The sequence below is a fragment of the Nicotiana tabacum genome, chromosome 11, assembly GCF_000715075.1.
Source record: "Nicotiana tabacum cultivar K326 chromosome 11, ASM71507v2, whole genome shotgun sequence".
In the NCBI taxonomy this organism is placed as follows: Eukaryota; Viridiplantae; Streptophyta; class Magnoliopsida; order Solanales; family Solanaceae; genus Nicotiana; species Nicotiana tabacum.
In genome coordinates, this window is record NC_134090.1 from 130,170,142 (window position 1) to 130,185,625 (window position 15,484).

General features: G+C 41.7%; 1 long non-coding RNA gene across 2 annotated transcripts in view; it reads left to right on the forward strand.

Moving 5' to 3' along the window:
• The window catches only part of LOC142166559 (uncharacterized), a 30,005-nt gene extending 14,945 nt beyond the window's left edge, over positions 1-15,060 (forward strand). The window contains exons 2-6 of one of the 2 annotated variants that reach the window (XR_012696970.1): positions 3,812-3,921; positions 5,743-5,812; positions 6,743-6,804; positions 13,738-13,807; positions 14,786-15,060. This is a non-coding gene — a long non-coding RNA (uncharacterized LOC142166559). The remainder of the gene's footprint in view (positions 1-3,811; positions 3,922-5,742; positions 5,813-6,742; positions 6,805-13,737; positions 13,808-14,785) is intronic. The other variant, XR_012696971.1, reaches the window with a different exon arrangement.
• The last annotated feature ends 424 nt before the right edge of the window (positions 15,061-15,484 follow it).

Consider the following 15,484-nt stretch of genomic DNA (forward strand, 5'->3'; position numbering starts at 1 on the left):
GAAAAATTATAAAAATGCTTATGCATGCTCATACCTGCATATGTGCTATTTTGAAAGTATATATATGTATTAAAAATTAGGTATCAACAATAGGTTTCGAAGAGTTCTTGATAGTGTCGACCACTGCTTGAGCCAGATGTGTGTTGCTGGTATAAGGAACATGTTGCGTGTTTTGATCTTTTCTCCTGTATGGGGACACGACTTCTAGATAACAGGACCATTTCAGATGCCTAGAAAGATGTTAGCATTATTTGATACCACCTAAAGAGGGTGCGCACGTTAGAAGGCGCACTATGTTTCTACTTGCGGATGCCTGACTAGTATTACGGTAATCGCCTGGTTGATCAATTGATGACGTTCAGATTTTGCTATGTGGCATGAAGGAATTATGGAAGCATTTCTCGTGGACTGGTCGTGTATGATGAATGTGTTAGTCATTTGAGTAGTGTAGTAGGGATTAGATATGGAGATTATGGTATTCTAAGGATCTGAAGACTAAGAAGATTCTCAGAGGCAGCTTATTCCATGGTTGCAGACGGTGAAGGTATGTTAAGAGGTTGGAGACTGATGGTATATGCTATAGATTGTTATTGTGGTCTTTTCCGAGGCTATCTACCTATTTTAGAAGGATCAGAATTGATTGGAGGCCACTGGTAGGCCTATTGAGAATGTATATTCTACATCGGATCAGATTTATTTACCCAACACAACTAGTATTATTGGTGGTGTCATCAATTAGAGTTGATCTTATTCGTGTTCTGATGTATTTCATGTGTTACTCTTCTACGCTATGGTGAGTTGTGAGACTGTTGACTATTTGCACACATGATGCGGTACTGTTTGGGGTTTATGGTGAAATTCGAGCGAGATAGCTCCTGGGGTTTTGAATGGTTGATTGTGCCTTGGTTATGGTCTTCTTATTTGTTGTATATATATAGTGATATCCGCTTCTCGATGGCTAGGGTCATGCGCCTTTCATGCTTGTAGAATATTACGCATATGATTATTGATTATGAGACTCGTGCCTCGAGGTATTCTATATGGACCAGTGTTTGGACCGGGTCATGCATCACAATGGGGTTTTGTTGGAATATGATCCTTTGTGCTCATTTCATGTGTTTTTTTTCTCCTTTGTGAGATGGATTCATAGTATTGTGCTTTGTGGTGGTATCTGTTGAGCCGCAAGACGGTTTTCTTATTTGATTTTCTTTCCATCATTTGTGCATGTCCGAGTTGTTACTTGTTTGGTGCACGAATTACATAGTATGTAGATCTAAATAGGAACGGTATGCCATGTTGGTAGAGTAGTTTGTATTGAATGGGGTGAGGTTATTTGACTTGGAATGAGTGTTATCGGATTTGATTAAGGTATGTTGGAATGATAATATCACTAGCCGGCTTAGATTTTTGGCTATGGTTCTTGTTAGGAAAGAAAGCTCCATGACTTGTTGATCTGATGAGTGGTTATGAGTTTATGCGTGTTTCCTCCATCATTGGCAGTGTACGAAGGTTTAGAATATGGTTTTATTTGATATGGGGTTTGTTGCCGGTACCGGGCTTGTCATTGAGCAGCTATTGTGGTTAGAAACTATTGCCATGAGTATCTTAGTTATGTGGTATATCATGTGATTATTGTGGGTTATGGGTATGGGTTGATTTGGCTTGTTTTGACTTATATAATGTATTCAAGATGTTTATGATGGGTGAGCTAAATTTCTTCCTTGGGTTGCAAGTAAAGCAAACCTCAAAAGGCACTATGATTAGTCAACAGAAGTACATTAAAGAGTTGCTAAAACAATTTGAGATGGAGAACTCTAAGATAATTGATACACCTTTTGCCATTGCTACTCGATTAGACATGAACGAACCTTGTTCTCCTGTCAATGAAACTATGTATATGGGTATCATTGAGTCTTTTGTTCTTGACTGCTAACAGGCCTGATATTGTCTTTAGTGTTGGATTGTGTGCTAGGTTCCAATCAATCCCAAAAGAATCTCATTTGAAGATTGCAAAAAGAATTTTGAGGTACCTCAAGGAAACACAGGACCTAGTCCTTTTCTATCCTTCAGGAGATAATTTTGACTTGGTTGGATATATTCATGTTGATTATGCTGGATATCTGGTGGATAGAAAGAGTACATACAGAATGACACATTTTCTAGAGTCATGCTTGATCTCATGGGGTACAAAGAAACAAAACTCTGTGGCTCTTTCTACTGATGAAGCTGAGTATGTGGTTGCTAATGTTTTAAAAGGCGAGAGCGTGAGGCAGAGCATTTTATTTAATACAGGGCGAGGCGAAAATCTCGAGACATGGGGCATAAGCCCCACAGATCTTTAATTTTTTAAATTTATGAATTAATAATATAGCATTATAACACAATAAAATATAAAGATGCATTAAAAGTTCAAAAAAACTAAAAATAATTAAAGAAACTCATATAAAATAAAATATTTAACATGTTTTACAATTATAAATAATACAATACTGTTAAAGTTACTATGAAATATAACTTAACTCCAACCTCTTAACTTTTAAATAATTAAAAATTATAATTTATTAAAAATATGATCAAACTGCACATTTTACTTCTTTAAAAGTAAATACACAATAAATTTTTCAATATTGTAATTTAAATTATTATTCTGTCATAAGTAAATATAAAATTATAACACAATAAATATAAAAGATGCATTAAAAGTTCGAGAAAACTAAAAATAATTAAAGAAATTCATATAAATAAAATATTTAGCATGTTTTACAAGTATAATAATATAATCTTGTTAAAGTTACTATGAAATATAAATTAATTCCAACCTCCTAACTTTCAAACAATTAAAAATTTTAATTTCTTAAAAAATATTATCAAACTGCATATTTTACCTCATTAAAAGTATATACACAATTAATTTTTTAATATTGTAATGTAAAATTTATTCCTTCATGAGTAAATATAAAATTATTTTAAATAGTAAAATAGAAAATGTATGATAATTTTGAGAGGTATAGAACCAAGACATGAAGATCTATCAAGTAAAGATATAAATTTTGGATATCTATTTTTAGAAAAAATATTCAGATGATATTCACCCTCACGATGTTCTCAATTAGTAAGTATGCAATAATATGTTTTGTTATTTGAGTTATTAGCAATTTTCATATTTTTATGGATAAAAAGAATTTTAACCATTCATTTGTTAAAGAATTTTGAGAGTTAACAATGCAAATTAGTGAATTAAACACATGATTTGCATAGGAACTGTTGGACGAGTCCTGAATGTTGAGCGTTAGGCGTGTTTAGGGCGCACCGTCAGGCGCTTGGGGGCGTAATCCTCAGAGAACTAAGCCTCACACATGAGCCTCAAGGCGTTTTGATAGTGTCCCGCTCGGGGCGTTGCTGCCTCTTGTTGTGCTCACAGATGGATCAACAATAGCTTGAGGATTTTATTGTATTCACAGATTGTGTGCCCTTATATTGTGACAATACGAGTGCTCTTAACATGGCCAAAAACCCGGTGCAATATAAAAGGGCGAAGCATATTGATATGAGACATCATTTCTTGAGGGATAATGTTAAAAGGGTCTAATTTGTATGAATTTCACCAAGACGAAGGACCAGGTAGTAGACATCTTCACCAAAGAGTTGATTAGGGAACACTTCGAAAGAAATCATCTGGAGTTGGGCTTGATTTTGCTCAACTAGTTGCCTTTCCACAAGTTCCCTCAATAATTGGATATGTTAAGAAGGAAAGGTACAATACTAAAAAGTATTTTTTGGAAGCATCTAACTCAATTCTTTATTGTTATAGGTATACACGCATGGCATTTTAGGACAAAACAAGTATGAGTGGCATTGCACTTCTAGGAGTTCTTCTCAAATTTTCAAAAACTGTCAAGGAATCTGGTTCCACTGACTCAGGTTAGTAGTCTCTTTAATACTTATATAGCTTTTAAACTGCTTGAGTTCTATGTCATTAATTTATTTTCCCCTCTTCTGAACCAAACTATTGCCCCAAAACCAATTCTTTTTCTAACACCCAATCATAATCAGTTCCTTTTTTTGTCTCTTTCTTCACTCAAACTCAGAAAACTAGAAAGCTTTTCTCTCTCTTTCTCTCCCCCCTAAAACACCTCTTTATCGTACCTTCTAAACCAAAATCAACCATGTCTCAACAAAAATCCCATCTCCAAATATGCCAGAAGTGAATCCAACTCTATCACCTTCCAAAATCCCAACTCCATTTGAATCAAAACCCCATGAAGTCTTCGGTAGATTTTAATGAGACTAACTGAAGGAGAACGGGGTAGATATAATATTCTAGAGAGTGAGTGTGACGACCAGGCCGGTTGTCTTAAGAATTAACGCCCCGATCCCCTATTAACAGCTTTCCCCAAGTTTATTTCTGCTAATGTGATTTGTCGGGATGTTCGATTTTGAGTTTCGGGGAGTTTTGGGACACTTAGTCCCTAAATGAGAGCTTAAGTGTTGGAAAATTGACCGCTTAGGGGCGTGATCGGATTGTGCTTTGGAGGTCCGTAGCTAATTTAGGCTTGAAATAGCGAGAGCCAAATTTTTGAAGTTTCCATCCCGATAGAGAGATTTTTACCTAAGGGTCGGAATGGAATTCCGAAAATTGAAGTAGCTCCGTAGTGTTGAATGTGACTTGCCTGCAAAATTTCAGGTCATTCGGAGGAGATTTGATGGACTTTTTGATCGAAAGCATAAGTTAAGAGTTCTTGGAGTTCTTTGGCTTGAATCCTATGTTAAATTTGTGATTTGATGTTGTTGTGAGCATTCCGAAGTTTTGAACAAGTTTGAACGATGTCATGGGATATGTTGGTACAATTGGTTTGAAGTCTCGGGGACTCGGGTGAGTTCTGGGTAGGTTCCAGGATGTTTAAGGCTGAAAATCATAGCTGTTGCAGGTCCAGAAGAGTTGCAGGTCTCGGAACCCACCAATGCAGTCCGCACAAAGTCCAGTGCATCTGTGGTGGGGGCTGTGCGGCCGCACAAAATGCAGTGCGGTCCGCGGTGAGAAAAATTTCACTAGTCCTACTTCGGAAGCTCATATATTTTGATCTAAAAGGGATTTTGGGATGATTCAAAATGAAAGTTGTAGCCCTTCGTGTCTAGTTTCCAGAAATATAAAGAAATCATAATTTGGACATCTATAGCAGAAGTTATGGCCAAAATACTAACATCTGTCACTGCAGTCAAAACCTCTGCGGACCGCACTTGTTTTGTGCGGACCGCGGTCGTTTTTGTACGGTCCACAGAGGTAGAAATCCGGGGTGGGTGCCCTATAAATATGAGGTTTTAGGTTTTTATTTCATATTTTGACCTAGAGAGCTCAGAATTCGGCAATATTTTGAAGGTTTTTCAAGAAATTCATCGGGGTAAGTGATTCTAACTCAGATTTGGCTAGAGTACATGAATCCATCATTTAATTCATCATTTAATTCGTGATTTGGGATGGAATTTGGGAAGAAAACTTGTGAAATCTTTCAAAAATGTAAAATGATGATTTGAAAGACCAAATGGTATCGAAATTAGATAATTTCGGTATGCTTAGACTCGTGAGAATATGAGGATTCTGAATATGTAAATTTTACCCGATTTTGAGACATGGGCCCGAGGGGCATTTTGGTCATTTTACATAATTTCGCGTATTAGCTTAGAATTTAATTGTAGAATCAGTTACTTGAAGTGTTATTTACATTATGCAATTGAATTGAATAGATTTGGGGCATTTGGAGTCGAGTACTCATGGCAAAGACGTGGTGTTGGGTTGATTTTGAGCCGGTTCGAGGTAAGTGGCTTGTCTAACCTTGTGTGGGGGACCTTCCCCTTAGGATTGGTATATTTGGTAATTAAATTGCCTTGTATGTAAGGTGACGAGTGTGTACTTGTGCTAATTGTTGGAAATCCGGTTTTCTTAAGTAATTACTAGTATGTTTCCTTTCCTGTTTCTATTTCTTGCACTATTAAGCCTATTGTTAGCTTAGGAAAGCATGTCTAAGTGACTTAATTTGCTTTATTTGATTCAACCTGCTTACTTGAATTCTGTGCAGCATGCTAGGCTAGAATCACTTGTTGCCTTAATATGAAATTTTGCTCTAGATATCTTCCTGCTGTTGCTGTGTATTTATTTTGGGACTTCGGATGTGGGATTCCGGTAGCTCTCCCTTGTCTGTTTACTTTGGGACAACGGGTTAAATTCTCGGTAGATCCCCCTACATATTTACATTGGGACTATGGGTTAGATTCCCGGTAGATCCGCCTACACAATTATATGGAACTACAGGAATGCACCCGGTAGATTCCCCCAGTACTGGGCATTTACATTTGGGACTACGGATCGGAATTCCGGTATATCCTCGCGCATTGATAGTTGGACTACGGGACGATATCCCGGGAGATCCACTGGACAGTTGTAATTGGGACCACAGGACGGTTTCCTGGAAGGCGCCCCGGTTGTTATCTCTGTGTTGAGCTGTATTTCTTTCCGTGGCTTGTTTTGTCTTTGATTTAGTTGTTGTTGTTCTATCAATTATATGTTATTTCTTACTGTTGCACTTATTTATATGGTTTTATTCCATACTGTTAACCCTGATATTGTATTTCAACTCAGTAGGGCCCTGACCTTCCTCATCACTACCCAACCGAGGTTAGACTTGGCACTTACTGAGTACTGTTGTGGTGTACTCATGCCCCTTTCGCGCATGTTTTTCATGTGTAGATCCAGGTACCGTTGATCAGGTCTACTATCGTTGAGGAAGGCGACTACTTAGAGACTCCGAGGTATATCTGCCGCATCCGCAAACCAAGGAGTCCCTTTCTATTCCTGCCTTTAGTATTTAGCCCTTCTATACTTTTCTGTTCTTTACTAGAAATTCCGGAGTTAGAGCTATGTAGTATTTCTTTTCTTAGCTTGTGATTCATGAGTTTTCTATCTTGGATTTATGTTTGGTATTGAGAGTTAAACATGGTGTATGCCGAGCGACACATTTATACACTGTTTCTGCTTTATTTCTATTTTAAATTGTTTACTTCCGCAAGTTTTAGTTTTCTTCCGCAAATTAGGGTTACCTAGTCATAGAGACTAGGTGTCGTCATGATGGTTCATGGAGGGAGAATCGGGGTCGTGACAAGTTGGTATCAGAGCTCTAGGTTCATAGGAGTCATGGATCGCAAGCCGGTTTATTAGAGTCTCGTTGATCGGTACAGAGACGTCTGTTCTAGATCTACGAGAGGCTATGTAACTGTTAGGAAAATTTCCACTTCATTTGATTTCCTTATCGTGCAATATTCTGACATCACCATTCTAAACTTATGTCTTCTATTCTCTTACAAATAGTAAGGACACGTGCTACCCAAGATGATCAAGCACCCGCGCCCCCTACTGCAGCCGCCAAAGGCCGGAGCCGGGGCTGGGGTAGAGGCCGAGGACGTGCACATGGTTCAGCCAGAGCACCTGCACGAGCTACCGCCGAGGTACCACCAGCAGATCTAGTCGGAGTCCAGGCACCTGACACGCCTACCGCTACTACCACTCCAGCTCTTTAGGAGACTTTGGCACAGTTCATGAGCATGTACACCACTTTGGCTCAAGCAGGGTTGCTTCCCCTTGCTGTAGCTACATCTCAGGCCTGGGGAGGAGCACAGACTCCCACTGCCCCCACTTCTGAGCAGCGAGTGCATGTTGAGCAGGTCCCTGAGATTATTCTTGTACCGCCTGTAGTGCCAGCTCAGCCCGAGGACAGGGCAGCTGCTTCCGAGGATGAGTAGTTGAGGCTTGAGAGATTCAAGAAGTACAAGCCTCCTGTATTCAGTGGTCTAGCATCGGAGGATGCTCTGAGATTCCTTGATGAGTGTTACCACATTCTTCGTACCATGGGTATCTCAGGATCGAGCGGGGTTTCTTTCACTACCTTCCAGCTTTGAGGAGCCGCCTATGAGTGGTGGCGCACCTATAAGCTAGACAGTCCAGATGAGACTGCTTCACTGATTTGGAATCAGTTTTTAGATCTGTTCCTGAGGGAGTATGTTCCTAAGAGCCTCAAGGATGCATGGTGTGCAGAGTTTGAGCATTTGCGCTAGGGTGCTATGACTGTTACAGAGTATGCTGTCTGTTACACCAGTTTGGCTAGGCATGCACCAGCCTTGGTTTCTACTATTCGCAAGAGAGTTTGCCGATTTATTAAGGACCTTATTCCCAACATCAGGTCTAGCATGGCTCGTGAGTTAGAGATGGATATTTCTATTCAGTAGGTGGTGAGCATCGCTAGGAGGATTGAGGGTATACATGCTAGGGAGAGAGAGGAGAGGGAGTCCAAGAGGTCTCGAGAGTCGGGCCATTATCCTGGTGCCCGTACCTCAGCTGCAAGTCGTCATGGTAGGGGTTATATGAGTCGCCCTGTTCATTCAGCTCTTCCAGTAGCCAGTAGTGCTCCAGCTCCTCTTAGGCCTCAGGAGTTTTATTATGCACCTCCGGTTTCTAGCGCGCCTCCTGCGCAGGGTACTTTCAGAGGTCAGTCCAGCAGACCTGGCCCGAGCTAGTCATAGCCACCACGTCCTCCTAGAGCTTTTTTTGAGTATGGCGACACACGTCATATGGTGAGAAATTGCCCCAGACTTGGGAGGGGTGCACCTCCACAGACTTCTCAGCCACAGCGTGCCCCTCAGAGTTCCCAGGCTATGGTTATAGCTCCAGTTGCTACCCCACACGCTCAGCCAGCTAGAGGTGGAGGTCGAGGAGGTAGATGTCGCCCTAGAGGGGGAGGCCAGGCCAGATATTATGCCCTTCCTGCCCGTACCAAGGCTGTTGCCTCTGATTCTGTCATCACAAGTATTATATTGGTTTGCCACAGAGATGCATCGATTCTATTCGATCCAGGCTCTACTTACTCTTATGTGTCTTTTTATTTTGCTCTGCATTTGGGTTTACCTCAAGATTCTTTGAGTTCCCCTGTTTATGTTTCTACTCCTGTGGGAGATTCCCTTATTGTGAACCGCGTTTATCAGTCGTGTTTGGTTGCTCTTAGTGGTTTTGAGACCAGAGTCGATTTATTATTACTCAGCATGGTCGATTATGATATTATCTTGGGCATGGACTGGTTGTCGCCCCATTATGCTATTCTTGATTGTCACGCCAAAACCGTGATGTTGGCTATGCCAGGTGTACCACGTGTTGAGTGGAGAGGTACCTTAGATTACGCCACCAGTAGAGTTATTTCTTTTCTTAAAGCTCAGCGTATGGATGAGAATGGGTGTGACGCATATTTAGCTTATGTGAGAGATGTCAGTATTGATACCCTTCAGTTGGCTCAGTTCCAGTAATACGGGATTATCCCGATGTGTTTCCAGCTGATCTTCTAGGCATGCCGCCTGATAGAGATATTGATTTTGGCATTGATCTGTTGCCGGGCACTCAACCCATTTCTATCCCTCCGTATCGTATGGCTCCTCCTGAGTTGAAGGAGTTAAAAGAATTGCTTGATAAGGGTTTTATTCGGCTCAGTGTATCACTTTGGGGTGCTCCTATCTTGTTTATGAAGAAAAAGGATGGTTCCATGCATATGTATATTGTTTATCGCCAGTTGAACAAGGTTACAGTGAACAACCGTTATCCTTTGCCTCGTATTGATGATCTGTTTGACCAGCTTCAAGGCGCACATGTGTTTTCTAAGATTGATTTGCGCTCAGGTTACCATTGGTTGAAGATTCGGGAGCTAGATATCCCGAAGACTGCTTTCAAGACTCGTTATGGCCATTACGAGTTCCTTGTTATGTTATTTGGGCTGACCAATGCCCAAGCAGCCTTTATGCATTTGATGCACAGTGTGTTTCGGCCGTATCTTGACTCATTCGTCATTATCTTTATTGATGATATTCTGGTGTATTCCCAGAGTCGGGAAGATCATGAGCAGCACTTGAAGACTGTGCTCCAGACTCTGAGAGAGAAGAAGTTATATGCTAAATTCTCGAAGTGTGAGTTTTGGTTGGATTCAGTGGCATTCTCAGGCCACGTGGTATCGAGTGAGGGTATTCAGGCAGATCCAAAGAAGATAGAGGTCGTGTAGAGTTTGCCTAGACCATCCTCAGCTACCGAGATCCGCAGTTTCCTTGGTTTGGCTAGCTACTACCGTCATTTTGTAGAGGGGTTTTCATCGATTGCAGCCCTTTTGACCAGGTTGACCCAAAAAGGTGCTCCGTTTCAGTGGACAGAGGAGTGTGAGGCGAGCTTTCAGAAGCTCAAGACAGCTTTGACCACAACCCCAATTTTGATACTGCCTACAGGTTCGGGGTCTTATACGGTCTATTGTGATGCCTCGAGGGTTGGCCTCAGAGCGGTGTTGATGCAGGACGGTAGGGTGATTGCCTATGCATCCATATAGTTGAAGATACATGAGAAGAACTGCCCTGTTCATGACCTAAATTAGCTGCCATTGTTCACGCCTTGAAGATTTGGCACCATTATTTATACGGGGTTCCCTGTGAGATTTATACTGACCATAGGAGCCTACAACATTTGTTCAAGCAAAAGGATCTAAATTTGCGCCAAAGGAGGTGGTTGGAGTTGCTAAAGGACTATTATATCACTATTTTGTATCACCCGGGCGAGGCCAATGTGGTGGCCGATGGTTTGAGTCACCGAGCAGAGAGTTTGGGGAGTTTGGCTTATTTACTAGCATCGTAGAGGCCTATAGCGATGGATGTTCAGGCCTTAGCCAGCCAGTTTGTGAGATTGGATCTTTCGGGGCCTAGTCGGGTTCTAGCTTGCGTGGTTTCTCGGTCTTCCTTATTTGATCGTATCAGGGAGCGGCGGTATGATGACCCTCATTTGCCTGTCCTCAAGGACAAGGTTCAGCACGGTGATGCTAGGGATGTAACTATTGGTGATGATGGGGTAATGAGGATGCGAGTTCGGATTTGTGTACCCAATGTCGATGGGCTTCGAGAGTTGATTCTAGAGGAGGCCCATAGCTCGCGGTATTCCATTCATCCGGGTGTCGCGAAGATGTATCAGGATTTGAGACAGCACTATTGGTAGAGGCGGATGAAGAAGGATATAGTTGGATTCGTAGCTCGGTGTCTCAACTGTCAGCAGGTGAAGTATGAGCACTAGAGACCGGGTGGGTTGCTTCAGCAGATAGAGATTTCGGAGTGGAAGTGGGAGCGGATCACCATGGACTTTGTAGTTGTGCTCCCACAGACGTTGAGGAAGTTTGATGCTATTTGGGTGATTATGGATCGGCTGACCAAGTCCGCTCATTTCATTCCTGTGTGTACTACTTATTCCTCGGAGTGGCTGGCAGAGATCTATATCCGGGAGATTGTTCGTCTGCATGGTATTCCGGTTTCCATCATTTCAGATAGAGGTACCCAGTTCACATCATGGTTCCGGAAAGTCGTTCAACATGAGTTAGGTACTCGAGTAGAGTTGAGTACAACATTTCACCCTCAAACAGAAGGACAGTCCGAGCACACTATTCAAATTCTTGAGGATATGCTCCGTGCGTGTGTGATTGAGTTTGGAGGGTCTTGGGATCAGTTTTGCCATTGGCGGAGTTTGCCTACAACAACAGCTATCAGTCCAGCATTCAGATGGTACCGTATGAGGCTTTATATGGGAGGCGGTGTAGATCCCCGGTGGGTTGGTCTGAGCCGGGTGAGGCCAGGTTGTTGGGCACAAACCTAGTTCAAGATGCTTTGGAGAAAGTTAAGGTGATTCAGGATAGACTCCGCACAGCCCAGTCCAAACAGAAGAGTTACGTGGACCGAAAGGTTCGTGATGTTTCCTATATGGTTGGAGAGTGGGTTCTGCTTTGGGTTTTGCTTATGAAAGGCGTTATGAGGTTCGGGAAGAAAGGGAAGTTGAGTCCGAGGTTTATTGACCCTTTTGAGATATTGAGGCGTGTTGGGGAGGTTGCTTATGAGCTGGCCTTACCTCCCAGCTTGGCAGGAGTTCATCCGGTATTTCATGTTTAGATGGTCCGGAGGTATCACGATGATCTGTCACACGTGTTGAATTTCAGTTCAGTCCAAATGGATAAGGATCTATCTTATGTTAAGGAGCCAGTGGAAATATTGGACAGGCAGATTAGAAAGCTGAGGTCAAAGAACATTGCTTCGGTAAAGGTTCAGTGGCGAGGCCAGCCGGTCGAGGAGGCGACTTGGGAGACCGAGCAGGATATGCGCAGCCATTACCCTCATCTTTTCATTACTTCAGGTATGTCTCTATGCTTGTTCGAGGACGAACGAATGTTTAAGTGTAGGAAGATGTGACGACCCAGCCGGTCGTCTTAAGAATTAACGCCCCAATCCCCTATTAACTAATTTTCCCAAGTTTATTTCTGCTAATGTGATTTGCTGGGATGTTTGGTTTTGAGTTTCGGGGAGTTTTGGGACACTTAGTCCCTAAATGAGAGATTAAGTGGTGGAAAGTTGACCGTAGTCGGAACAGTGTGAAGACGACCTTAGAATGGAAATCTGACGGTTCTGTAAGCTCCGTTGGGTGATTTCGGGCTTAGGGGCGTGATCGGATTGTGTTTTGGAGGTCCGTAGCTAATTTATGCTTGAAATAGCGAGAGTCGAATTTTTGAAGTTTCCAGTCCGGTAGTGAGATTTTGACCTAAAGTTCGGAATGGAATTCCGAAAATTGGAGTAGCTCCGTTGTGTTGAATGTGATGTGCTTGCAAAATTTCAGGTCATTCGGACGGGATTTGATAGACTTTTTGATCGAAAGCATAATTTAAGAGTTCTTGGAGTTCTTCGGCTTGAATCCTGTGTTAAATTTGTGATTTGATGTTGTTGTGAGCGTTCCGAAGTTTTGAACAAGTTTGAACGATGTCATGGGATGTGTTGGTACAATTGATTTGAAGTCCCAGGGGCTCGGGTGACTTCCGGGTAGGTTTCCGGATGTTTTAGGCCGAAAATCGTAGCTGTTGTAGGTCCAGAAGAGGTGCAAGCCTCAGAACCCACCAGTGCGGTCCGCACAAAGTCTATTGCGTCCGTGGTGGGGGCTGTGCGGTCCGCGGTGAGAATATTTTCACCGGTCCTACTTCGGAAGCTCTTATCTTTTGATCTACAAAGAATTTTGGGATGATCCAAAAACAAAAGTTGTAGCCCTTCGTGTCTAGTTTCCCGAAATGTAAAGAAATCACAATTTGGACATCTGTAGCTAACGTTATGGCCAAAATACTAACGTCTGTCACTGCAGTCAAAACTTGTGCGGCCGCAGTCGTTTTTGTGCGAACCACGATCATTTTTGTATGGTCCGCAGAGGTAGAAATCCGGGGGGTGCCCTATAAATACGAGGTTTTAGGTTTTTATTTCATATTTTGACATAGAGAGCTCAGATTTTGGCAATTTTTTGAAGGGTTTTCAAGAAATTCATCGGGGTAAGTGATTCTAACTCAGATTTGGCTAGAGTACATGAATCCATCATTTAATTCGTGATTTGGGATGGAATTTGGGAAGAAAACTTGTGAAATCTTTCAAAAATATAAAATGGTGATTTGAAGGACCAAATGGTATCAGAATTGGATAATTTTAGTATGGTTAGACTCGTGAGGGTATGAGGATTCTAAATATGTAAATTTTACCCAATTTCGAGATGTGGGCCCGAGGGGCATTTTGGTCATTTTACATAATTTCGCGTATTAGCTTAGAATTTATTTGTAAAATCAGTTACTTGAAGTATTATTTACATTATGCAATTGAATTGAATAGATTTGGCCCATTTGGAGTCGAGTATTCGTGGCAAACACGTGGTGTTGGGTTGATTTTGAGCCGGTTCGAGGTAAATGGCTTGTCTAACTTTGTGTGGAGGACCTTCCCCATAGGATTGGTATATTTGGTAATTTAAATACCTTGTACGTAAAGTGACGAGTGCATACTTGTGCTAATTGTTGGAAATCCGGTTTTCTTAAGTAATTACTAATATGTTTCCTTTCCTGTTTCTATTTCTTACACTATTAAGCCTGTTGTTAGGTTAGGAAAGCATGTCTAAGTGACTTAATTTGATTTATTTAATTCAACCTGCGTTACTTGAATTCTGTACAACATGCTAGGCTAGAATCACTTGTTGCCTTAATATGAAATTTTGCTCTCGATATCTTCCTGCTGTTGCTGTGTATTTATTTTGGGACTACGGATGTGGGATTCCGGTAGCTCCCCCAAGTCTGTTTACTTTGGGACTATAGGTTAGACTCCCAGTAGATCCACCTAGATATTTACTTTAGGACTACGGGTTAGATTCCCGGTAGATCCCCCTGCACAGTTATATGAAACTACGGGAATGCACCTGGTAGATTCCCCCAGTACTGGGTATTTACATTTGGGACTACGGATCGGGATTCCGGTAGATCCCCGCGCATTGATAGTTGGACTACGGGACGGGATCCCGGGAGATCCTTCGGACATATATATGATGGACTACGGGACGGTATCCCGGGAGATCCACTGGACAATTGTAATTGGTACTACAGGACGGTATCCTGGAAGGTGCCCCAGTTGTTATCTCTGTGTTGAGCTGTATTTCTTTCCGTGGCTTGTTTTGTCTCTGTTCTAGTTGCTGTTGTTCTATCAATTCTATGTTATTTCTTGCTATTTTACTTATTTATGTTATTTTATTCCACATTGTTAACCCTCATATTGTATTTCACCTCAGTAGGGCCCTGACCTTCCTTGTCACTACCCAACCGAGGTTAGGCTTGGCACTTACTGAGTAATACTATGGTGTACTCATGCCCCTTCTGCTCATGTTTTTCATGTATAGATCCAGGTACCGCTGATCAGGTCTATTATCGTTGAGGAAGGCGACTACTTAGAGACTCCGAGGTACATCTGCCGCATCCGCAGACCAATGAGTCCCTTTCTATTCCTGTCTTTAGTATTTAGCCCTTCTGTACTTTTTTGTTCTTTACTAGAAATTCCCGAGTTAGTACTATGTAGTATTTCTTTTCTTAGCTTGTGATTCATGGGTTTCCGGGTCTTGGATTTATGTTTGGTATTGAGAGTTAAACATGATGTATGCCGAGCATCACATCTATACACTGTTACTTCTTTATTTCTGTTTTAAATTATTTACTTCCGCAAGTTTTAGTTTTCTTCCGAAAATTAGGCTTACCTAGTCGTATAGACTAGGTGCCGTCACGATGGTTCATGGAGGGCGAACCGGGGTCGTGACAGTGAGGCTGAAATTGTTGCTGTATTCCTAGAATCCTTGAAGGTTGGAGGAAGTAGTGAAGGAACTCAGGGGAAATTGGTGAATGTATTGAAAAAGAGGGAACTGAATGAGGGACTTAGTCCTTCAAGTCCTTCTTAGGATGTTGATTCTGATGATAACCTTTTTTGAGCTTTATATTTAAAAGAACCTCCGATCTAGTAAAAAGGATTAGTGAAAAGTAGGTTGATTGATGATAAAATGGAGGATGAGGAGAATGAAGTGGAGAAATCTCCACTTGTGGGAAAGAAT